The sequence below is a fragment of the Diadema setosum genome, chromosome 1, assembly GCF_964275005.1.
Source record: "Diadema setosum chromosome 1, eeDiaSeto1, whole genome shotgun sequence".
In the NCBI taxonomy this organism is placed as follows: domain Eukaryota; kingdom Metazoa; phylum Echinodermata; class Echinoidea; order Diadematoida; family Diadematidae; genus Diadema; species Diadema setosum.
In genome coordinates this window covers 32,919,285-32,945,012 of record NC_092685.1, presented here as the reverse complement: position 1 = coordinate 32,945,012, position 25,728 = coordinate 32,919,285, and the positions used below count along the sequence as shown (strand labels likewise).

General features: G+C 38.4%; 1 protein-coding gene across 2 annotated transcripts in view; it reads left to right on the top strand.

Annotated features, from left to right (window-relative positions):
- Positions 1 to 25,728, top strand: part of LOC140235596 (protein PALS1-like) — a 151,002-nt gene that overhangs the window by 43,032 nt on the left and 82,242 nt on the right. The gene's annotated exons all lie outside the window — the stretch shown is intronic.

Genomic DNA, 25,728 nt, shown 5'->3' with positions numbered 1-25,728 from the left:
GTGACAAACTTTCACAAAGGTGTGTGCAAGGCAATCCTTATGAATACTTGCATAGCCCCAAGAGTCGGGGATTAACATAAACAAGTCGGAACAGGAGCAATTTCCTTTTGCCCTTGCGTTGATAGTATGGTACTAAAAATTTAAGTGAGAAAAGGGGCTTTAATAGTCCAGGACTAAGGATACTGCAGGTGGGGATAAATGCAATGTTTAGTACGGGGCTAAGAAAAACCAAGTGAGAAAAGGATTTGTATGTATTTTGAGTTTTCTGTCTGATTCAGGAAGTGTTGATAAAAGATCTTAACTTTAATATTCAGATAGAATGCACTATCTTTCTGCAACATACTATGACCTTCAAGCTATATAGGCTGATGCCAGTTTATAATCCCATCCAATGACATATGTGACCCGCGACAACGGTTTCAGGCAAAAGTCGCAAGAGAAAATTCCCTCCTAGACAGGGTACAAAGATTTTGACCATTATTTTTGTCGATTTGGGGTTTTTGCAGAAATTGAATCTTTGATATGTTTTCTACATCTACACTAAATTTCACAGCATAAGACTAAGTTTTTCCTATCGAAAATGGAATTTTAAGCACCCTATGTTGGATTGCACTTATCAGTTCCGATCTTTTTTCGAACACCGCGCCAATATGCCCAGCGTTGCTACGGCGCAGCATCTCGCGTGCGATTGGCTAGTGCGTCGCACACATTTACATAGTTCGGCTTTCGGAGATACGTCTCGCAGCGTGTCGGAAATGTTTTGTCCACGCTGCATGCTCCATTGTTGTTGTTACAATAGATACCAGTACGCTCGCTCTGTAGTGTACGCTCTACATTTGGCTTTCTATCCGAGCTTTTCTACCGCAACGTTCGACAACAGAAGTGAAACAAAAAGTGAACAGCATTACTATAGGCAGCACTAACTTCTAATGTGAAAATAGATACGATAGGGAACATGGTTTGAACGTAGCAGAGTCGCAAATCGCCACACAAATCGTGCAACATGCAATGGGAAACTCACTTGTCAATTTATTGTGCTTCCTTTTAAAAATTAATTAATATTATTTAACATGTTTATTTCATCTCCATAATGCAATTTTTTTAAATAACAGTTTTTGCAGTACTTCATGTGAGATTTCATCAGTAAATTGACATGTGTAGTTCGTTTTGCTAAAGTCGGAGGGTGGCACCTGTGACGTATGCCAAATTGTGTGGATCGTTCCTTGGCTTGCTCGTTTTCATTTTTTTCAAAAAATCATTACAGGCTTATCCTGGGTTTTAGAATCCTCTCTTTCCAGTTGTAGGCATGAACAAATGTAGATTAGAATTATCAGACAATTAGAAAATGTCAGTAAAGTTTTCTTTTAAAGAAAACAACATGAACATATGAAATCTCAATTTAGTCAACTAAAATGTATCCAGAGAGATTCAGGAGTATTCAGTGAATGCTTCAAATACGTTTTAAAAGAACAATTTGACCATTTGAAAAGTTAATGTAGTCAAGTATTTATGAGGGAATCCAGAGGGATCCACAAGTGTATGTGACAATTTTATGTCAGTGCATCCCTTGCACAGGAATCATCATACGTATGTGTGTGTGTGTCATTATTTTGGTGTAACAAAGCATTCATATGGAATACTGTGTAAAAACATAACACATACGAGACAAAAACTTCTTTGAAGGGGCCTAAGGAATTCTCAAATGTCTATTTTTTTATGTCAGATTTTGCTCATATATGCACTGATTTACAGCTTTTATATGTCAGCTTTCTTCACTCAAATCAATTTTCTTTATTACATGTCATTCTTCTACCCATCAAAAGCAAATAATATATATGGTCCTGTCAAGAATAAAAGTCATGAATTGATACATAACTGGCTGATGTAATGTTCATTTCTATCACCCAGGTAAACAAGAGAGCTCCTGAAAAATAAGTTCCTCACGGCCTTTGACCTCAACCTAATGTGATTACCTCAACCATACTGAAAAATTCTTATGCCAAGGCTCCCAGGGCAGTTTGGCAGACAACATGAATTTATGGGAATATTTTGTAGCTATCAATATGCATGATGTCCTATTTGTCAGCAGCAGAGTTCTGGAGGAGACCTTTTACCTCCGCCAAGGAAGGAGGTTATGTTTTCATTGGCATTGATTTGTTCGTTTGTCTGTGTGAAAAATAACTCAAAAAGTTGTGAACAGATTTGAATGAAACTTGCAGGAAAGTTGACATTGACACAAGGAACAGATTTTTTAATTTTGGTAGTGATCCGGGAATTTTTATGGATTTTTGAAGGATTTTTGTTCTTTTGGCAGAAAGGGTCAATGAACTTGCAAGTTCAAGCTGCGCATATTTGAGGTTTGCATACGCACTCTAAAGCGCATGCTCTGCTCAGGCGAGGCGTCGCGTAGCTGGAAGCTGATGATGTATACAAAAGGCTACTACATTGGGAAAGTGCCCAATTTTCAGCATTCGTGTGTTTGTGGAAAGAGTAGAAATGAGCTGCTTGCCGGAGGTCTGCGCTTTCTGAGTGCTTTTCTAGTTTGTTTTGTTTTGGCTTTTTTTTTTTATGCCTCCAACTCAAAGTGTCACTGGAGGTATTATGTTTTTGGGTTGTCCATCTGTCCATAATCAATTTTATGGACAGTGTAACTGAAAAACTGTTTGAGGTATCATAATGAAACTTGGCATATTGATTGGACAAAGTTGTTCTTATCATTTTTTTGGTGCACATACAAGGTTACAGCCATTTAGCCATCCATCCAAATGAAATCTAGTTCAATGAAAGTAAACACTCAACATATTTGTGACAAACATGTCATTTTGATTTTTTTGCCAATTATGTGAAACTGTTGTCTCACATTGTCAAGATGTCATGCAAACCCATAGGAGAATCATGCATTATGGTGGAGGCATACCAGTCACCATAGTGACATTTCTAGCTCTTTACATATTTTGGTTTTAGACAATGTAAACCATCCACAAGCTAATGATTCCAGCCAAGCATATTTAGAATTAGATGATTGCATTACGAGTTTATATGAAAAATGTTTACCCATAGAGTACCTTGTACTGGAAACTTTCTGAGTTACTACTGCACAGATACAGAACTGAATCCCTTATATGTGTGTTGGTATTGGCCAGGTATTGTTGAAAATTGTTCTTATAATATGTACGATGGTCAAATCTTGTGCTGTTTTTGGTGATGCAGCCCTCGGTGTTCCATCTTTTATAGGGTCAAAGGTTGTATGTAGATTGCTTACTGGTATTCACTCTACTGGCCACACTTGTTGACTGTTTTTGTAGCTCACCAGAACCAAAGGCTCAAGTTAGCTATTGCTGTCATTCATCATCTGGTGTCCATCGTGCAGCATCTGTCATGCATGGTTTGTCTCCTCTCATCCATTTGCCATTTTATCAAGGAGGTTTAAGAGACGGAGTTCCAACTGGCTGTAATTATTCAAACAGTTGTCACTTTTCTATTGATGTACAAAAGAATTCCACAGGTGCATCTGTGCCTTTGGTGACTGGGTTTGATGCCGCCGTCTTGCTGAGCAATCTGAAGATTCATTTTGAGCGTTAACTTAATGTTGGCTATATTTTGCTTGTTTATCTATTAAATGAAACGAAATCTCACTTAATGATAAAGCACATTAAACAAAGGTCAATCCCTTCCAGAAATATGTGCAAAAGTGTAAATCAGAGCTGTATCATGTGAAAGTGTTTAAAACTGTACCCTCCTGGAAAGCCGGTTTTATCACTTTTCCACTTTCTGCCAAATAAAACTGATATGGAATAATCTTCAAGTATAATTCTTTATTTATAGATATATCAGATTAGTGGCCGGGCATGGCTAGTCGAGTAATTTTCATTTTCATTTCATCATTTTTTGCGCTATTTCTATTCGTGCATCCCCATACATGTCTTTACCATTATATATCACCTATCTTTTATAAGTAGGGATGGCGAAAAGTAATTACCATCACAAAGACATATCTTCCTTAGAAGGTGGCTGATGATTATGCAATGAGACATGAGTCAATTGTCTTCCTATCTGCGCGGCAGATCCAGTTTGCCACATGCTTCAAATACTTTCGAGTGGCGGCATCGAACGTGACTTCAAAGGAAATACGACAGTTGTGACTCCATTCTCTTGAACCTCCTTGGTTTTATGTTTTCTGTCGTGCATTTTGTACACTTTAAGCTTCTTCTTGAAAGGCCCATGATGGATTTTCACCTAACTTGACTGGGGTAGCATCCCCAAGGTGACATGATCAAAATTTGTCCAAATGGTCACCTAGGGCCCCCCACAGAGCCCAAAGCCCCTAAATGAAGGAATCTTTACAATTCTTCTCTAGAACCAGATGTGACTGAGCTTAGTTGATGTTACGAGTATGTTCATTACCAGATTGTTGACTGTACTTTCAAGTTTGTTCTTGGCGGATCCAGGGGTGCTCCCCTTGGGGCTAAAATTTTACATAAATTTTCATCTTCTTGAAAATGCACTGTCAAATTTTTACCAAACCTGCTAGAGTGATAGAATACATGTACATTTGTACAAATGGGCACCATTCTCCACTTAGGCCCTCTCTCAGAAGCACAGGGAGGGGGGGGGGGGGGGGAGGATAAAATGGGGGAGGACGCAAAGCCCCCAATATTTACAAATTTTTGTCTCTAGTAAAGAGAGGTTCATGGATATCCATTCTGGACTCTGCAATATTTGAACCCTGCTCTCCTTTTAGCTTCATATTGAGTTTATTCTAAATACATGTAGTGACACTAATTGTTGTTTTTACAGTGTGTCTGTGTTCTGTGATGCCCGTACCAGAACATCCAGGATAATTGGGTGGAAGTTTTGAGGGAAACGAGTACTATTGTATAATGCACCACAGAATTGATGTATTTGTTTACATCACCATTATGAACTTACATAATTGCATTGCTTGGATGGAGATTTATTGTGTGTATTGTGGGGTTTGAAATCCACCCCATCACCCCCCCCCCTTTTTTTTTGTGTGTGTGTTGAGAATGGTACTGCAGAATGTGTGATATCCCTGCATTTCTAAATAAACAAAAACAAAACAAAAGCAAAACAAAACAAAACCAAGAACTGCTATTGAGATAGTGTAGCATTGAACATCACAGGCATATCTTGTTTTAAAAGGCCCCGAGGGAAGAAGATTGCCATGGCTTTGTAAGATATGGGCACTCAATCGATGTTGGATTCATATCTGAAAGTAGCTAATGGCACTCCCTGCACTCTGGCAAACACATGGTGAGAAAAAAAATTGTCCAGAAGTGGGAATGAGTGAATTTATCATTTTGGCTTGTCTGTAAATTCAGTGTGCTCAGAAAGCATGCACAAAGCCAGATTTTATTGTTGTGTGGTAGATGGATTTTGAGCCATAGCAGATGTCATAGAAATCACCATGCAAATCCAAGAAAGTGGCCCTTAAGTGGGGATTTGTAAGGCCTGTCAAGATTGTGCATGTGCAGACATGTGCTAAATTGGCCTTTCTTGGTAGCACATTTATTACATTTATGGTCAGGTCAAATCTGCATCCAGTCAAGTCCTAGCTAATAAAGGAGAAACATATATTGACAGTAAGAGTAGTGACTGCTGTCACATCGTCTTTGCCATGCTATGTTGTTCAATCTAAAGAGCAAGCAAAACTTGAGTATAAGTTGCTTGTAAATACTTCAATAATTTAGGAAATATGCACCATGTACAGCTGTATATATTCATGTACATTGGATTTGTGTATAAAAGCCACTGAATGGAAACAGAAACAGTGGTCTTCATGGGCAGGTGGTCTTCTAGATAGTTTCATTATATACCCCTGTGGTCCCATATGAAATGCCTAGTAAGGAATTGAATGGAATGACCAATTCACTGGAAATCAAGATTAAAAAAAAACAGCATTGATTCGCCTGTGATAGCCCCTGAAAGTATATTTCAATGAATCAGATCATATCTCTGTAACAATTTGGCACTTGTGCTCCGTGCATTTACATGTGAGTTCTGCTCTGTAAGTGCTGGTACTGATATATCATATATGTGCCCATTCTAACTTTATGCGTACGTTTTTACTAATATCAAGATTCCATGTTGATTGGATAGCTGATCACATGCACGCATTGCATGTCACTATCGTTCAAGATGTATTTGGGGAAAAAAATATGGATAGCGCAATCATTCGACTGAAAGAATGAGATGATTGACTAGTCTATTTCAAGTCATTTTCGTTTTGTATAGTCTTTAAAATTTACATTTAAACCCCAATAAATTAAAATTGGAGTGACAAAAAATTCAAACATTTTGCAGATGGCATGTCTCAATTATATTCTACAGAGTATATAGCAAACATAATAATCAGGGTATTGGCACACTTTAATGGAGGAGTGATATTTGTGAGCAGGTTGTTTCTTGTTGCTCCAGAGAGCAAGTTTGACTTGTAGTACATATTCTGTATTCTGTCCAAGGTCTAGCACATTATTGCAAGGAAGCAAGAAACAATGTTTGTTCTCTTTCTTCTTTGTATACATACCCCTTGTATGACATTTGCATTACTGCACCTCATGTGGTGAGGGAAGGGACTAGACAACATTACTCCCACTGACATTTCTCAATCTCATGTAATGTAGGATGATCATCATCATGTGTATTCAGGTGCCAGTATGATACAGCTATGATGACTGCATGGCATTTTGAGGAACACACCAGAATAATCTAATCTCTGAGCTGTCTGCAGATATAATCTCGAACCAAACTACCTCGGGAAATCAATTTGCGGTTTGCCATTGCCCTAGGATGCCATTAATAAGTAACTCTGCTCTATGTACTATCTGCACTGCAAGCTGTAACTGTTGACTTGTCAGGCAAACTCTTCACTGGGAATCATGACTAGAATGATCATCATGTTCATCATATTCCCCTTGTGCCACATCTGGTACAGATTTATTCAGTCCAAATCCTATCATTTTTGTACTGGTCAAAGCAAGCATGTTTTTGTTAACAGGTTGTTTGTTACCCTGATCAAATTGTTTTTTTACCCAACTTTTAAGGCTCTATAGATGTCAGACAAGTTTTACCTGTGCATCTTTTGTTTTTAAAAACTTTCCTGGTATGACAGCCACTTATATGCCATCTTCCATGTGCATATTTAATGTCCCATGTGATCATATTTCCTTCTCCGTAGCGGCTGTCACAGTGGCAAAAGTTCGCAAAGTTAAAGATCTTCTAAGCTCCACAAACTTCTCACAAAACTTCCCACCCAAACTAGGGATATTTTACGGGCAGAGTGAACACTAGCAACTGAAACTTCGAGAAGTTTGCCACATGACCAGTCCACTGGGCAGTTCCTCCGAAGCACGCAGTCATTGAGCGTGTTTCTACTGAGAGCACCTTGCATCACCTCGCATCTCCGTGAATTTTGTCCCCCGCATCACCTCGTAGTTAACGACCACTCGAGCTGTTTCTACTGAGCGATGAATACGCAGTGATGCAAGGTGACGTGCTAAATGAGGTGAATCCGGAAGTCGGATATATTTTCAGGTCACTGGTAGGTCACTGAATTTCATTTAGTCTTTCCGTCCAAAATGCCTCTCACCAAAATTTCCTGCCACTTGGTTATTAGGAATCGGTCATTGCAGGTCGAGGGTCCAGTTAATGCTCTCCCGGGGATGCGACATACTAACATTACTATTCCAGTGAAAACGAATTAGGGAATCTACATCTTCGAGAGTCACGATATGATTTTATGGGAAAGTTAACGCAGTGTAAAAATCAGAGTACATGTATATAGTATGATAGGCTGATGAGCATGCAAACAATTTAGACGATGGATGCACGCAATTCACATGTACCACCTCACCCGGTGTGCTTTTACTGAGAATCGTCCCTCGCATCACCATGCATCGACCACCTCAAAAGGTGGACGATGGAGCACCTCGCATCACCGCGCATCGGCCACTAGCCGATCTGTTTCTACTGAGGAAAAATTTGAGGTGTCACCACGCATCACCACGTATCACCACGAATCACCACGCATCACCTGGCTTCACCTCAAATTTTCGTCGCTCAGTAGAAACACGCTCGTTGTGATGTATGTGTGTGCATTGTTACGTCACAATCACTAGCTGTCAGACGGCACTTTCTTTCTTCTTTCTTGCACACGCGCACCAGTGACCCAAACTTTGGGAACTTAAAGGACAAGTTCACCTTTATAAACATAAGGATTGAGAGAATGTAGCAGTATTAGTAGAACACATTATTGAAAGTTTGAGGAAAATCGGACAATTCGTTCAAAAGTTATGCATTTTTGAAGTTTTTGTGCAGTAACCGCTGGATGAGAAGACTACTGCAGTGTATGATGCCACATGCGTGCAACAACAATATAAGGAAAATATAAAGAGAATTTCACAAAATTTCATCTCTTGCAAAAAGTACACATTCCCTTGACTCGTTACCGACATATGTTATGGGTAATATTATGCCCCCTGTCTTTAGAAAGGGGCAAGTCAAGTGCTTTTTTATTATGTGAAAAAAGTGAAAATATGTTGAATTTTCTTTACATTTTCTTCATACTGTTGTACGCATATGACATCACAAGCTTTAGTAGTCTCCTCATCCAGCGGTTCCAACACAAAAATTTTAAAAATTCATAACTTTTGCATCGATTGTCCAATTTTCCTCAAACTTTCACTGATGTGTTCTACTAATATTGCTGCATTCTCTCAATCCTTATGTTTATGAAGGTGAACGTGTCCTTTAAGATCAAGAAGTTTGACTGCCAGTTTGGACAGATGATCAAAATGTTTTTGAAGACTTTGCAATCTTAAACTTCATGATCTTTTGCCAATGTGACCATGGCTATTTTGTGTTATGAGGATAGGCATACTAATACTTGTATATCCCACTATTCCTAATACTTAATCTGACACTTCTCTTGTTACTTTTTTCAGTCCATGATAAACACAGGATCCCATCACTGCAACTTTATTACTCCCAATTTTCTGTATATTGTTATAAATAGTAAACAAACAGTAGTTACAATAATTCAGAGGTAAAAGTTTAGGAGAGTTTGAACTAGTTCATTAAAGAAGGTCCATTTTCTTCCTTGCTTCATATTCATGTTTTGCATTTATAAATGACACTTATTTTATATCATAGCAGTATAGTAATTGTGCAGATAGAAAGTTGTGTAGTTGCTGTGTAAATAGACAGTCTTTTTACAGTGTCTGTAGAACTGTTAAGCATTCAACATCACTCACTCATGTCTTAAAGGTACTAGCCCACATTTGCAAACCCACGAAAATCAAAACTGCATAAAACAGGTCCAATATGACTTCAAGTACAAGTTATAACAGTAACATACCTCACCTGTCGCTCTTTGTCTATACCATTCGATAAAAGAGAGAAAATCATCGTTTTAAAATCAATTTTCAAACCGGGTCAACCCGACCCAAAATCGAATTACGCATGCATACGGATTACGGTGCATTTTCATTTATTTTTATGAAAGTAATGGACTAATTGGAACTAAATTTTGCACAGGTGTTACTGCAATCATACCCAAACTCCATGCTAACTATGAGACCAATTGCTGCAGGTTTACAAATGTGGGCTAATACCTTTAATTTATCAAATTCAAAATAGCAACAGAGTTTGCTCCAGTAATCATGGATATCAAAGTTTTATTTTTAGGGAAACACACCTCTTGCTGGGAGAATATGCTAAATCGAAAAAAAAAAAAAATCAAAGCTTTGAATACATTGTATGTATCATGGACACATGATGGGGGGGGGGGGTGGGAAGTCAAAATTTGTGTACTTAAGTCATGGCACTCCACTGTGGAATTTTAATTTGGTTTTAATTTTTAACCAGGTACATCTGCTACCTCAAAGTAGGGGACTGTGATAGAGTGATACTGGCCGTGCACAGGCACAGTGTGATTGACAATGTAGTAAAAGAAGAATGTTTGTAGGCAGTTGCCATCTGACATGAACTGTAGACAAGTCAAAGTGATCCATATGCTGTATGCCAGAAGGACTTGAGATATCTGACATACAATATGTAGTCCTAGATCTTTCATTTATGGCAGCATATATAGTAGTTGACATGAAATGTGGTTCCTTGCAGCAGCCATAAATTGTCTCATAGTGATGCTGATCATCATGACAGAGTGACACTGTTACACAAAATGTAGTACCATGCTGCAAGCATGAAAAAACTAAATCTATTGCTTATTCTCGTGTCTGGGCTTCCTATCATTTACTTTGGTTGCATCTGTGAAGTTTTTTTTGTGTCCAAGGTTCCCTCTTCCAGAATGCACAAAAATGACAGTGAATTTTTGATGACCTGTCACACATTCAATGTCACTTCGGAGACATTTGTTTTCAGATATAAAGAAAATTATCTATAGCAGCAATGAAAATCATATTTTGTGAGCTATGGATCCTGAATCCTGTCATTGTAAGGTGGTGTACGTACAAATCACTCAGCTGTCCTGCTCAATACATTTGACCTGTAGATCATTCCAAGTGCCGTCATTTTGAATGTTTGATTTGTGTGAAGGAGAGATCAGAAATGCTTTTTTTTTTTTCTCTTAGTTCCTGTTTTGATAAGTTTCTGTTGCTGCTGAATGATGGTCAGTCTCTCAGTCGACGAAATCTCTTTGACAAAAATCGCAGTATTGGCGCCAGAGCAAAACTATGTGTTTTCACTACCACAATGGGCTTGCACAATTGGCTGACCAATCTCAGGCAAGTGACAATATATTTACATAAACTATATAAACTGCCAGAGATTAGAGCCAGTGAATAACTAGAGATTACTGGTACATATTTCCTTAATCCCTATTGTGTCATTGTGGCACTTTATGGTCTTTCTGTTGGACTGAGGCACATTGTTATGCCTGATTGTGCTGGCTTAAAATAAATACGTACAATATTTATTGTAGATTCACTTGAGTGCTTTGTGCTTTAAAGGCACCATTTAACATTGGCAGCAGTGATTGAAAAAACTCGATTGAAAAAATGATTGAATTACCGCATTTGATACATATGTATAGTTCATCTGTATCATAAAATACCCTACCATACACACACACACACACACACACACACACACACACACAAAATTACAATGAAGCCTCAAATGTAAGGAGATATTATTGCTCAGTGATGGTTTATTCTGGAAGCAGTTTTTGATAAAACTATTGTTCACATTTTGTATATTTAACAATACTCAACATTGTTGATACTGATTAACATTTTCATGTTGGATTAGTTTATCCCTATCAACTCACATATTTCACTACTTTTTTGAAGCACTGAACTGTTTCTTTTTTCTCTCTTTTCTTATCTGCAAATGCTTGCAAGGAGCTTTAAACTGTAGCAGTTGGGATCGTTTACATCTCCACTTGTTATGTTCATTTACCATAAAGAATTCCCTGTATGGGAATATTTTTTCTCGTTTTGTGCCCATGATCAAGGAAAGAGAACGAAAACAGGAATTGATCTGATGGGGGGAGGTTGTTTCGGTGAGTGCAGGCAATTACAACTCCATCCTTCACAGTGAGCCTCGTGTCCCAGAAACAAACAAGTGTCTGAGCTGTTAGAGATAAAGAAATGTTTACCAAGAGATCGATCTAAACAGGTGGTTGTGGTGTGCCTGCTCAAGATGAATGGTGCAGCTTCTTTTCTTGAGATTTCTCTCTATCCAGAGGTGGTAACAATTCATACATTAGGATGAGAAGGAGGAAGCAGTTATTTGGCTTAAGAAAACATGATACCGTATGATACAAGTCAAACAGGAAAGCACATTAAAACATTTCATTGTATGTTGTTTTAATATACTAATGTAGATTAAAACAGCATTTGTAAATTTGAGGAGGTGATGATTTGATCACCTCACAAATCAAGTTATTTGTATGAAAAGTATCTCAGAAACTATATTTAGAGTTGATGATTTATCAATTTCAATCTTGTCCCCGTGTATGAGTCAATTTAAACATGGGAGATGCATTTCAAAATTCACAAAATTTGTCAAGTAGATATCAACTGTTGGCATTAAGATGCATGAAAAAATATGTCTGGTATGATGGCTTCAAAGAAGGGAAGATGAAAAGCATGTCTTCAACATTCTTAACATACTTCCCATTATGGAGATTGTTTATCCCTGTACTGTACTGTTTATCAGCTACAATTTGTGTATGTGCAGTAAACCTAACCTAATTTTCCTCTAACCTTGTGTTGTATGCTGCATAGAGATAGCAACAACAATAGAACATTACTTCCACAGGAATGCTTTTCTTTTGGCCCCTTTTCTTATTTTTCATGTGTTTTATTTGAATGTCAGTGTACACAACATGTGTGTGTTTATATGTTTGTTTACTTTTTTGTTGTTAAAGTATTTTTGTAGGTTGTTTGTTATTTCTAGGTTTACAATAATTATTGACCATGCTTGATTCAGGTCAACCATTGTCTTTTCATCTCACATTTGAGTACTCATTAACATTAATCAACAATATTATGAACACTGTATATCTTAAAGGGGAAATTCAGTCCTTATATAAGGCCCCCCCCCAAAAAAAAAAAAAAAAAAAAAAAAAAATTGTTGTATTGGCATAACCCGTCCGACCCTAAAAACACCCGGAAACAGGTCCGTTCAAAGATGTCATATTTCACCTCAGAGTACTGTGCACAACTTTTAAATTCAACTGCGCAAATTTAGGTCCCGCGCGATATTTGATCCCCTAACCATACTGATATACAATTGGACTCCTAGAATAAACACGGCTACAAAGTATATAATGTTTCTATGATGTTTTATTTCACTCTATATTTCTCCATGTGAATACCGTAAAACCTTGTCGTAACAAAAACTCTGAAATAACAAATGCCTGTCACAACATTGGGTGGAATTCTCGAAGGTGCTTTCATTTTAGACCATGGTTCTCACAGCCATGGAGTGGTTTAAGTTGGAGGCGAGTTCATTGGACCACTTTGAAAATACGCGCTTGATTTAGCGCATATTTCAAAAGTGGTCCAATGAACGCATCTCAAATTTAAACCACCCCATGGCTTAAACCAAAACCACCTTCGCGAATTTCACCCCCCTATTTTTGGTGGACGCCTATACCTGTTCCCTATTTTCAAAAGACCCCCCCCCCCCATCTAGGGAAAACATTCAGAAAATGACCCCCTATCTACAGAAGCTGACAAAATAACCCCCACCCTTTTTATAAATTTCTAGGGAAAATCTTCTGGAGATCAGTCCATTTTTTTTTTTTTTTTTGGGGGGGGCTCTGACCCCCTATCTGCGGAAGAGTTTTCAACAGACCCCCCCTCCCCCCATCTACGAAAGAATTTTCAATGGACACCCCTATCTACAGAAAAGACTAAAAAACACCCCCCCCCCCCCCCTTCATAAATTTCTAGGGACAAATCTTCCGTAGATAGACGTTGAAAATGGGAACATGCATGCGGTCTCCTTTGGGTTCGAGTGGGGGGCCAGGGTGTTTTTCCATGTCCAAAAAACCAGTGATATAACAAACTTTGGATGCAACAGACCCTCTCTATCGAATGGGGTTTTGTTGAATATGAGTTTTACACGTAAAATACAGGTAGCAAAAAAAAAAAAATCCGCCCGCCCGACCCTATTTGAAAATCTCATGTTACGCCAATACAACATTTTTTTTTTTTTTTGGCCTAAGTTAGTCTGATAAAAAAAGGGTAAAATCTTTCAAGTTAAAGGGTAAAAAATTTGACTGAAATCGGATGAAAAATAAGGAAGTTATGACATTTTTGGAGTTTTGCTAATTTCTGCAAAACAATTCTTATACAGTGGATATGAATATGCAAATGAGTGAGCTAACCATGTCATAACCTCACAATTTTCCATTGATCGTGTACAGAAAAGTGCCGAAAATTCAATGTTTCTGTCATTGAAGTCTGAAACGTGATGTTATTCCTGGTTGAATAACTTCAGAATAGTGATCAGTTCTGAAGATAAACGAGGATTTGAGCCTCGGGCATAAAAATTTTTATGTACAAACCATATGGTAAGTTGTGAGGGGATGACACGCTCACTTTGCCATTTGCATATTCATATTGACCGTTCAAGAACTGTTTCCCTCCAAAATAGCAAAACTTCATAATGTCATAACTTCCTTATTTTTCATCTGATTTCAGTCAAAATTATACAGTTGAACTCGACTAACTTATATAATATGGACTGGATTTTCCCCTTAGAAATTAGTGACTATTAAGAGGTACCAAAAGTTGTTTCACAGGGATAATTTCTGCATATGCCTTTGGTGTTATGCGATATAATCATAATTCATCATGTCACTTTAAATCTCTTTCATAGAGCCCATGTCCTGTGTTTGCAAACCTTGGAAAGGATACTCAAGAGCTTTGCTTGCATTTCACATTCATATGAAAATGGATCACATGAATACAGATTTGGCATGAAGAAAAAAGGCAGCAGTGAGAAATGGCTGAAGACCATGAATAACACTACAAGACTGAAGCCACTGTTTACCATTGGAAGCAATGATTATAAAGATGTTCTAATTATCACATGTGATGCATATGTATAGTTAAGTTGTATCACAAAACATCCTACCATATAGAAATTTGGCAGTGAAGCCGCAAATATAAGGAGATATCACTAATTTGCTCAATAAACCATAACTGTTGATGATTTTTCTTGGAACAATTTTGATAAAACCATTGTTCACATTTTGTATAAAACAAATACTTTATAAACATTGATTATATTGATTAACATTGTTATGCTGGGTGTTTCTCTCCCAAACTCACATTGTAGAACTATTTTGAAGCACTGAAGCTGGTGGTTTTTTTTTTTCATATGCAAATGATGAATAGTGGCTTTAAAATTGAATGTATTCATATATTCATTTTTTTTTCATAGCATCATTATCGTTTGCTGGCCTATAATACAATCTATAATTCTAAGCAATTCCCGTGTGCTACAGACTACCCAAAATCCAAGGCAGTTTTGTTACCAAAAATATCACTGGCTGAAAAGTTTCAAGGTTTTAGTAGGTACTGGAAGCAATATCTTGGACCTTACTCAGGGCTGCACACTAACCCATTTTTTCTGCCGGTCCGACATGTCTCTGTCGGACCGGTAGATGCCCCATTTTACCATTTTTTACCGGTCCGAACAGAAAACTTACCGGTCAACAACGGCAACCTAAAAAAAACATTAAATTACTTGCAAACTTATTTTCTTGTTTTTATGGACGTACCCCCCCCCCCCCCATGTACATTTTACTGATTAGGCCTAATGTCTTTTTAAACTTGAATTATTTATTGCACAAGAAATAAAAAAAAAATGAGAAAAAAAATAGAATGTTTGTTCGTGAATTACAGTGTAAAATGATAATGAAAAAAAAAAATCAGATTGTATCATGCGTTTGTGACTTTTTCTAAACATCGGCGCACGAACTTGCTGCATAACCGTGATTTAATGAATTATTTTAGCTGTGATATTTTCTGATGCACGAGCTACAAGGGGTTCTTTATTTTTCTTTCGACACTCTCTTCGCATTTGTGCATGCGTTCTGAAAGGTACACGACATGCAGGGCCGAATTCGCAATCCTCTTTGCGCCCATTTCTACTTCAAATATCAGCGGGATTGTGACGATTTCATGAATTACTTCGGCTGTAACATTTTATGATGCACGCGCCAAAAGGGGTGAAAATGTGTCCTTTATTTTTTTACCGATATAAACTCTTCGAATTTCGTAAGTGCGTTCTTAAAAGATGTACCACACGGCCGAATTCATGATACTTTTTGCGCCTATTTTTACCTCAAATATCAGCGGGATTGTGACGATTTCATGAATTACTTCGGCTGTAATCTTTTATGATTCATGCGCCAAAAGGGGTTGAAAATGTGTCCTTTATTTTTTCCCGATAAACTCTTCGAATTTCGTAAGTGCGTTCTTAACAGATGTTCCACACCGCCGAATTCATGATACTTTTTGCGCCTATATTTCTACCTCAAATATCAGCGGGATTGTGACGATTTCATGAATTACTTCGGCTGTAATCTTTTATGATTCACGCGCCAAAAGGGGTTGAAAATGTGTCCTTTTATTTTTTCCCGATAAACTCTTCGAATTTCGTAAGTGCGTTCTTAAAAGATGTTCCACACCGCCGAATTCATGATACTTTTTGCGCCTATATTTCTACCTCAAATATCAGCGGGATTGTGACGATTTCATGAATTACTTCGGCTGTAATCTTTTATGATTCACGCGCCAAAAGGGGTTGAAAATGCGTCCTTTTATTTTTTCCCGATAAACTCTTCGAATTTCGTAAGTGCGTTCTTAAAAGATGTTCAACACCGCCGAATTCATGATACTTTTTGCGCCTATTTCTACCTCAAACAAATTATCAGCGGAATTGTGGCAATTTCATGAATTATTTCGGGTGTAACTTTTTGTGATCTCATGCACGCACCAGCTAAAATGGTTGAAAATGCGTTCTTTATTTTTCTCCCCACAATCTCTTCGCATTCCGTACATAAAGATATACGACACGGCCGAATTCACGATCCTTTTTGCGCCTATTTCTACCTCAAAATATCAGCGGGATTGCGATGATTTCATGAATAACTTCGGCTGTATTCTTTCATGATGAACGCGCCAAAAGGGGTTGAAAATGTGTCCTTTATTTTTTCCCGATAAACTCTTCGAATTTCGTAAGTGCGTTCTTAAAAGATGTATGTGTACCACACAGCCGAATTCATGATACTTTTTGCGCCTATTTCTACCTCAAATATCAGCGGGATTGTGACGATTTCATGAATCATTTCGGCTGTAATCTTTTATGATTCACGCGCCAAAAGGGGTTGAAAATGTGTCCTGTTATCTTCTCCCGATAAACTCTTCGAATTCGTAAGTGCGTTCTTAAAAGATGTTCCACACCGCCGAATTCATGATACTTTTTGCGCCAATTTCTACCTCAAAATAATATCAGCGGAATTGTGACGATTTCATGAATTACTTCGGGTGTAATCTTTTGTGATCCACGCACCAGCTAGAATGGTTGAAAATGCGTTCTTTATTTTTCTCCCCATAATCTCTTCGCGTTTTGTATGCATAAAGGTATACGACACGGCCGAATTCACGATCCTTTTTGCGTCTATTTCTACCTTAGATATCAGCGGGATTGCGATGATTTCATGAATTACTTCGGCTGTAATCTTTTATGATGAACGCGCCAATATGGTTTGAAAATGTATCCTTTATTTTTTTCTCTTCGCATTTCGCAAATGCGTTCTTAAAAGATATACGCCACGACCAAAAATCATAATTCTTTTTGCGCCTATTGTCTCCTCAAACTTCAACGGGATTGCGATGATTTTATGAATTATTATTCGGCTATAATCTTTATGATGCACGCGCCAAAACGGGTTGAAAATGTGTCCTGTATTTTTCTCCCAATAATCTCTTCACATATCGTATACATGCGTTCTTAAAAGGTAGGCCTATACGACACGGCCGAATTCACGGTCCTTTTAGCGCCTATTTCTACATCAAATATCAGCGGGATTGCGATATTTCATTAATTATTTCGGCTGTAATCTTTTGTGATACACGCGACAGAAGGGTTGAAAATAAGTTCTTTATTTTTCTCCCGATAATCTCTTCACATTTGTGAATGCGTTTTCAAAATTATACACTGCACGCAGGGCCGAATTCGAGATTCTTTTGCGCCTATTATTGTTTACTCAAATTTCAACGGGATTGCGATAATTTCATGAATTACTCTTTGGCTGTAATCTATATGATGCAAGCGCCAAAAGGGGTTGAAAATGTGTACATTATCTTTATCCCGCTAATCTCCTACCATTTAGTACATGCGTTGTTAAAAGGTATACGACACGGCCGAATTCACGATCCTTTTTGCGTCTATTTCTACCTCAAATATCAGCGGGATTGTGGCGAATTCATGAATTACTTCGGATGTAATCTTTTGTAATGCACGCACCAGAAGGGGTGTGTCCTTTATTTTTCTCCCGATAATCTCGTTGCATTTGTGCATGCGTTTTTGATAACCGACACGGCATGCAGGACTGGATTCAAGATCTTTTTTGCGCCTATTTATTTCCTCAAATTTCAACGGATTTGCGTTGATTTCATGAATTGTTATTCGGCTGTAATCTTTTATGATGCACGCACCAAATTAATATGTCCTTATCTATTTTTCTCCTCTATAATCTCTTCGCATTTCGTACTTGTATGAGCTTTTGAAAGGTGTACGACGCGGCCGAATTCATGATCCTTTTTGGGACGATTTCTACCTGAAATATGTAAGCGGGACTGCGATGATTTCATGATTTTTTTTTCTCCCTTGTATTATCTCTTTACATTTTTTTAAGGGCCGATTTCGTGATCCTTTTCGGGCCTATCTTCATTATGAGACCATTCTGAACGAATGAAAATATTCATTTACTGTATCGCTGAATATAGAATATGTTTTTACTTTTTCTAAAAATCGGCACAAGTAAAATAGTTCTAACATGTCAACTGCCACGCAGCTGCGAAGCCGGGATCGGATCGATCTTGCGTTAAAAAAAAAAAAAAAATCATGAGTAAAATGACCCAGAAATGCGTGCGCTTCTATCAATGCTTCTTGTCTGGCATGACCGCCGATCGCAAGCAAACGAACAAACAAAACGGGATCGGGGAAACAATCCATGCATTTCAACAGTTACATTGTACCGTACATCCTTTGCATGTATTGCATAGCATGGCAGTGCGTGAGCAGCGCCAATGCGCAAGCGAGCGCGAATAAACTGGTCGACTGCTAGTGCTCAAAACTAATATACAATTGTATGTTTACTTTACAATTGCACCGGTAGACATATTCGAAAACTTGCGTAAAACGTGTTGAACAATGCGATATTTTGCATTCTGTTTCTCCCTGATCGGGGCTGATCTTTTTCTTTCTACTGACCCCGCCAATGCTTTTTTTTTTTTACTGGTCATGTCGGACCGGTAACTTGTGGATTTCCTGAAAAGTTACCGGTCCGACAGTGACTTTTGCCGGTCTTGACCGTCGGACCGGCGCCAGTGTGCAGCCCTGCCTTACTTCACAGACCTGATAACTCACAATCCTGTGGTATTTGATTCTTTCTTTGCTCATTGCACTTTTCATCGTTTGTCAAACATTCCATACAGTTTGTGAGTGCACTGGGAAAGGAAAGGTATTTCAGGGCTACAATTGTAGTTTGTTTGACTACATTTAAGTATAGAAATAGGTGTGTCACCACTGCGACATAAGCCCTTTTTACACTTGTGTTTCTTAACCCCATACTTTCTCTGACCCAGGACTATCGTTAGTCCTGTACCAATTTTTTCAGCTTTTTACACTCGCCAATAAATCCCGTACTAAGATCTTGTCCCGGGCTAAAGAGAAAACTGACCTTTTTACACTCATATAATTAGTCCAGTACTTTGTATGGTTCGGGCTTCATCCCCGACGCTTAGCCCCAGATTATTTCTTCGTTCTGCTTGGCACCGCAATTGCGATGCTAACCCTGCTTTTCTGCAGGGCCAAATAGTACGGGATTATCGGTGGGGCTAGCCCACTGTGGCCAAAACAAGTGTAAACAGAAAGTGGGCTAAGGAAAGTCCAGTACCAATGGTGGGGCTAAGGCCCCCCCCCCCTCCCCCTCCCCCCCCCCCCCCTTAGCCCCACCGTTAGTACGGGACTAAGCAAAAATTTGGAAGTGTAGATAGCCCTATATAGACCAAATAAAAAAAAGAAAGTAGTTTCTCATATTAATTTTTGGAGAGAGGTAATGCTGGAGGTCCTTAGTATTCTTGATCTGATGTGGTTGCACAGTGCAGGTGGTTGTGTAGTTTTGCACCTCCTCATATAATGATTTTCAAACATACACAAACTAACCCTAAACATTTCACAACCTAAGCTACTTGCATCTAAGTCTGCCAAGAAACGTAGAAGTTGAATATTTACGGCAAATTTGACTCTTTGTACACATATCAGAATGACTTTATGTATTGCTGTGCTGTACGTATCGTACCGATGGCTGCACTACCGTATGTATCGTACCATGACCATTCAGGTAGAGACTGAATTCCTACTGACTGCTTAATAACGGCATGGAGCTACGTATTTTAATAGTGCCAAAATCCGAGTAATAGGGCCAAAATCAGAGCAATTTGGCCATGAAGCGGTCTTAAGTTACGTCCATGTCGAGGCTACCGTAGGTTCAGGAGTGCTCCTGAAGCACTCTAGACTCTGTATAAACGATCACCAATGTTTAGAGTCTTAAGTTACGTCCATGTCGAGGCTACCGTAGGTTCAGGAGTGCTCCTGAAGCACTCTAGACTCTGTATAAACGATCACCAATGTTTAGAGTGTTCTGGAAGTGGCGACCGCGACCTGGTCAGTTTGGAGGTGCATGTGTCATACATGCATTTAGAATATTCACTGTCTTGAGTGTATTACCAATTGTTAAATAATTGGCTGTCACTCAGGTTGAAAGGAAAACTTGCCTCCTTAATAAGATAGTAGCAGATTATATACTACAAGCTGCGTCGTGCGCTATACATTTGTTGGAAGTTCCCACCCACATGAAGGTTACAAAGACTGTGTTTATCAACTCACGTGTGGTGCAGAGTTAAGGTTTCCATACAACTTTCAGGGAGTTTTGGGCAGTTGATATATGCAAAGCTGTTTTGATTATGGGATTAGAAATGCATTTTTGAAACACCAAAAAAAGTGTGATCGCAAACGTGTTTGAGCCAGAAATGCATTTCTGTAGAGTTAGTAATGCAAAGTTGTTTTAAAATGCATATAGCTTGGACCTGCCCATGCTAACTACGCATCTCCAGTCCTTGTGCAATGGAGCTGTGCAATGGAGCTGCGTAGTGACAAGGCGTCCCAATCATTTCATGACAGAGGTGATAAATGCAACAACTCAAGAAACAAACTTGGGAAAGTAAGTTGATAAATGCAGCCCAGTTATGCCTCTCTCACTCAGCTACTTCATGTATGGTCTCAGCTGTCTCAACTCTCTGTATATGAACCATGGACCTAGCAAAAAATGAACAGACTCAAAGAGCAAGTACACCATGTACATGTGGACTGAGTGAATGCAACACATCAGTGAAAGTTTTCAGGGAAATCAGACAATTCATTCAAAAGTCATGATTAAAGTTTCTGCACAGTCACTGCTGGTTTAGAAGACTACTACTCTTTATTACTATAAAACATGATATATTCGCGGCATGAAATTTTCGTGAATTGGAGCTGACGGCCTTTTTCATGGAATTGAATTTTCGCGAATTGCCACTGGTGTTCAGTGCAAATAGTGTGACAAGAAATTTTGCGAATCTTGGCGCTCGCGAAATTCGCGAAATTTAAATGCATACGAAGATTCCTCATTTTGCAGTATGTCACATGCTAGAATGATATAAGGAAAATATAAAGAGAATTCCACAAATGTCATTTTTTGAAAAAAGTACACATTCCCCGACTTGTTACTGACGTTAAGAAATATTAAGGGTGATATTATTCCCCCTGTCATGTGAAAGAGGCAAATCAAGTGCCCCTTTTTTATGGGAGAAAAGTGAAAATGTGTTGAATTTTCTCTATTTTTTTCTTTATGTCGTTCTATACATGTGACACTGCAAGCTGTAGTAGTCTTGTCATCCAGCGATTGCAGCACTGGATAACTTTTTAATGGATTGTCCGATTTTCATCAAACCTGATGTGTTCTATTAAGATTGTTGCATTTTCACAATCCACTATGTACATGTATTAATGTGACTTTGTCCTTTAAAGTCAGATTGCTTCAGAAGCGTTCCTGTCGTTGACCTTGTGTATAAATAGGGTGTAAGAGCAGGAAGGTAGACTCCCTGGTAAGAGTGATAGATCCATGATGTAGGGAAGGGTATTGAAATGATTATAATAAAGTGTTTATGCCATGTATTTTGCGAGTCTGATTTTTCTCGAATCGGGACTTTGGGACAATTTTGCAAGTGGTTGAATTTGCAATCTTGGAGTGCAGCAATGGACGGAGAAATGTAGCTATGTGCACCTCACATTTATTTTGGGTTGTCAGGGTTAATATCTTTTGCGCATTATGTTTGTATTTGTACATGATTTGTATTCTAAGTTTTTAGACTAGGCAACATAAGTTTTGCATTCAATATTTGATTTGTATAAACATGTAGGCCTACTATGTTCTGTTGTTATTGTTGTTTTTAGCTGGTTGTTGAGTACCCAATCAAAAATAAGAATTATGAGTATATCCTGACTCAAAAAGAAAAAAAAATCTTGAGAAAAAAAAAAAAAAAACCTAGCAAAATATATGGTGTATACAGAAGTCGTTCATTATCCTGCATGAACGTGCCTTGATAGAGAATGATGACCTCTGAATAGGTTTGGCAGGGAAAAGTGCTGTCTGATAGGGCCAAAAGATAAATGACAAGTGCCATTGCCATCCCTTCTCCAAACACCCTGCAAGAATGTATGCTCTCACCTTTCACTTGTGTCATAAGGCCCGTTCACACACAAGGGAAAAAGTGCGATTTAAAAATCGATTTTCTTATCGCGATCAAAATTTCGAAATTTTTTCCAGTGTGGACAGAAAAATCTCACTAATTACCGCGATCCTTATCGCGATCCAACTCGCACTATTAGTGCGATTTTTCAGAATAATCGCGATTATTTTGCCAAGCGTCGTGTGTGTGAGCGCGATCGAGATTCGGAAATCGGTATTTTTAATCCCATCGTTCGTAGCGCGTGCGAAACTCTATTGGGACTGCGGACGGGGTCAGTCTTCGGTCATGCAAGTTTCACGCATGAGCAGTTTGGCCACTGATCGTTCTTTCCTTGCTGCGAAGTGCGATTTTTCCCTGTGTATGAACGGTCGAAAAAAAAATCGAAATTTGGATCGCGATTGAAATTTCGATTTTCGTTGTTTGTGAACGGGCCTAATGTCTGGGGCTTTTAAAAGTGTTTTTGGAGCAGCAGGGGGAGAGAATAGTTGAAGCTCATCACCCTGTTAGCTTTTAGAGGAGACGAGGGAAGCTACACAATCTGGGCTGCATAACACAGCTCTATATGTTTTAGTGAGTAGTGGATTCCATTATGATTTCTGTTTCAGCCATGTGTGTTGTATGAATTGATAGTCAGGTTCTAGCTTACATCCTTTGACAGCTTCAACAATAACTAAATATGCCCAGTTTATAAGAGCTACTGTAACCTTTTGTTCATTATTAATGACAGTATTACAGCTAAGTTTTCTTCAATGAGGTAGTATTACAGCTAAGTTTTGCTCAATGAGGTTGTCACATCTGCAGGTGAATAGATTTGTCATTAGGCCCGTTCACAAACAACGAAAATCGAAATTTCAATCGTGATCCAAATTTCAAATTTTTTTTCGACCGTTCATACACAGGGAAAAATCGCACTTCGCAGCAAGGAAAGAACGATCAGTGGCCAAACTGCGCATGCGCGAATCTTGCATGACCGAAGACTGACCCCGCAGTCCCAATAGAGTTTCGCACGCACTACAAACGATGGGATTAAAAATACCGATTTCCGAATCTCGATCGCGCTCACACACACGACACTTGGCAAAATAATCACGATTATTCTGAAAAATCGCACTAATAGTGCGAGTTGGATCGCGATAAGGATCGCGGTAATTAGTGAGATTTTTCTGTCCACACTGGAAAAAATTTCGAAATTTTGATCGCGATAAGAAAATCGATTTTTAAATCGCACTTTTTCCCTTGTGTGTGAACGGGCCTATTATTCACAGAGTTAATGTGCACTAGCCCCTTGGTTTCACTAGCTTTTATGTCAATATCAGTGGGCCAAATGTAGTCTCCCACAGGCATGTAACATGACAATATATGAGATTATTGCATGCCCGAAGCATCCAAATGCTATTCTACAGTAAGCAACCACCATAAAGTATCAAGGGATTCTTCTGATTGCTTTGATAACGTGTATATATCCTCTCTGCAGCAAGAAGAGTGTTTCTTTATATGAAGATATATCTACGTGCAAGGAATATACCTTCATCTGCCAAACAATGTTGGAACTAGGGCGAAGAGGATGGAATATTTTAGCTTTCAGCAGAAGTGTTGGCCGAAGCGATACTGCTGTGAATGTAATATTTTCCTGATCTTATAGGGCAGACCATTTTATGTCATAAAATATCATACAAACACCTTGCAGTTCATATTTGATAAACATACTGTATGTGCCCTGGAAAGAGCTGGTGAGTTTTGGTCAAAATGGTTCATTAATGTAATTTTCCCTGTGCTTACACTAGTGCTAGTATTTGACTATGATTTTTTTTTTAGGTGATCCGAGTATCCTCTCGGATCACCTTCTGTATCTGTACTGATTCTTTATTCTTCTTTCTTTATTTCTTTATTTCTCCGCAAAAGTTGTGCAAGAGTTAGCTCAGAAAGTGCATTGCCTATCAATGTCAAACTTATACCATATATGTATCATGTCGCAAAGACGACAGCGCAAGTAAAATCATAGTGATCAGTCGACCGTGACGTCACTATGACGTCATTATATGAAAACACATTTTCATGCATATCTCACAAATGGAATGGAATTTTTTAATGTAAATTACGTCACATATATTTCAAGTCAAGCGGGTTCTACTCATTTTCTCAAAAATTCATATTTATCTTAAAACGCGCGCGTACGCGCGCGTTGAAATATTTGTATGCTCAAATCGAGCTCAAATTTTTTTTGCACACGTTTCAGATCATTTGGAGCATTTTTTGAAAAATTTAAAAAATTGGACGGACGCGTACGCGCGCGCACATATTCGCACGCACAGCTAGTATGCAATAGAAATTTTCAGTTTTTTTACACGGATGGGATGTCCAAAATGTCAAGGAATATTTCTACCAAGTTTCAAGTCGATCCGACTCAATATGACGTCATACGGGCCCGTCAAACTCAAAATTCCGCGCGTGCGTCAATGGGGATACACAGTGCAACTATGCCAAACAACCGCCAATTTTAAATCGGATTTTACTCGTCAGGATGGACGGTGACCCCCCATTTTCTTTACATATTCTGAAAGCTGATGAGTTGTACATGTTATTTCATGGGTTGGCTATGCTTACAAAATGATTAAAAGATATCAAATTTCTTAATAAAGTCAAAAAAGTAAATTTTCAAAATGACGTCATCAAATTCCAAGTTTACTCGAGCGTATCTCACTTATCCTTTGCCATTTTTCACCCAAATTTCAATATGTTGTAGCGTATGAAATGTTCTTTCATAAATGTTATTACACAATTTTGATTTAATGACGGCATCACCTCGTAAAAATGGATTGAAAGTAACCTTGTCAACTTTGACCAGTTTACGTGTAATCTCTATGGCAGTGCAGTTTTTCTGGAAATGAAAATTGACATTACTATCTTTATCGAGCACTAGCTCACTTATGCTTCGGTGAATTTCTACAAGATTTTGATATGTTGTAGCTGAGACTTTGGGCTATCCTATACGTGTCCTTCGTTTTTTCATACGATGTCGGGATCACGTCAAAAAACTTGGTTGAAATTAAAGTTTATCTTCGATGTATTGAAATATTTCTTTCTTTTTGCAACTTTATATGCAATAACTCAAGAAAAACATACCCTATCACCACCATATTTTGCACAT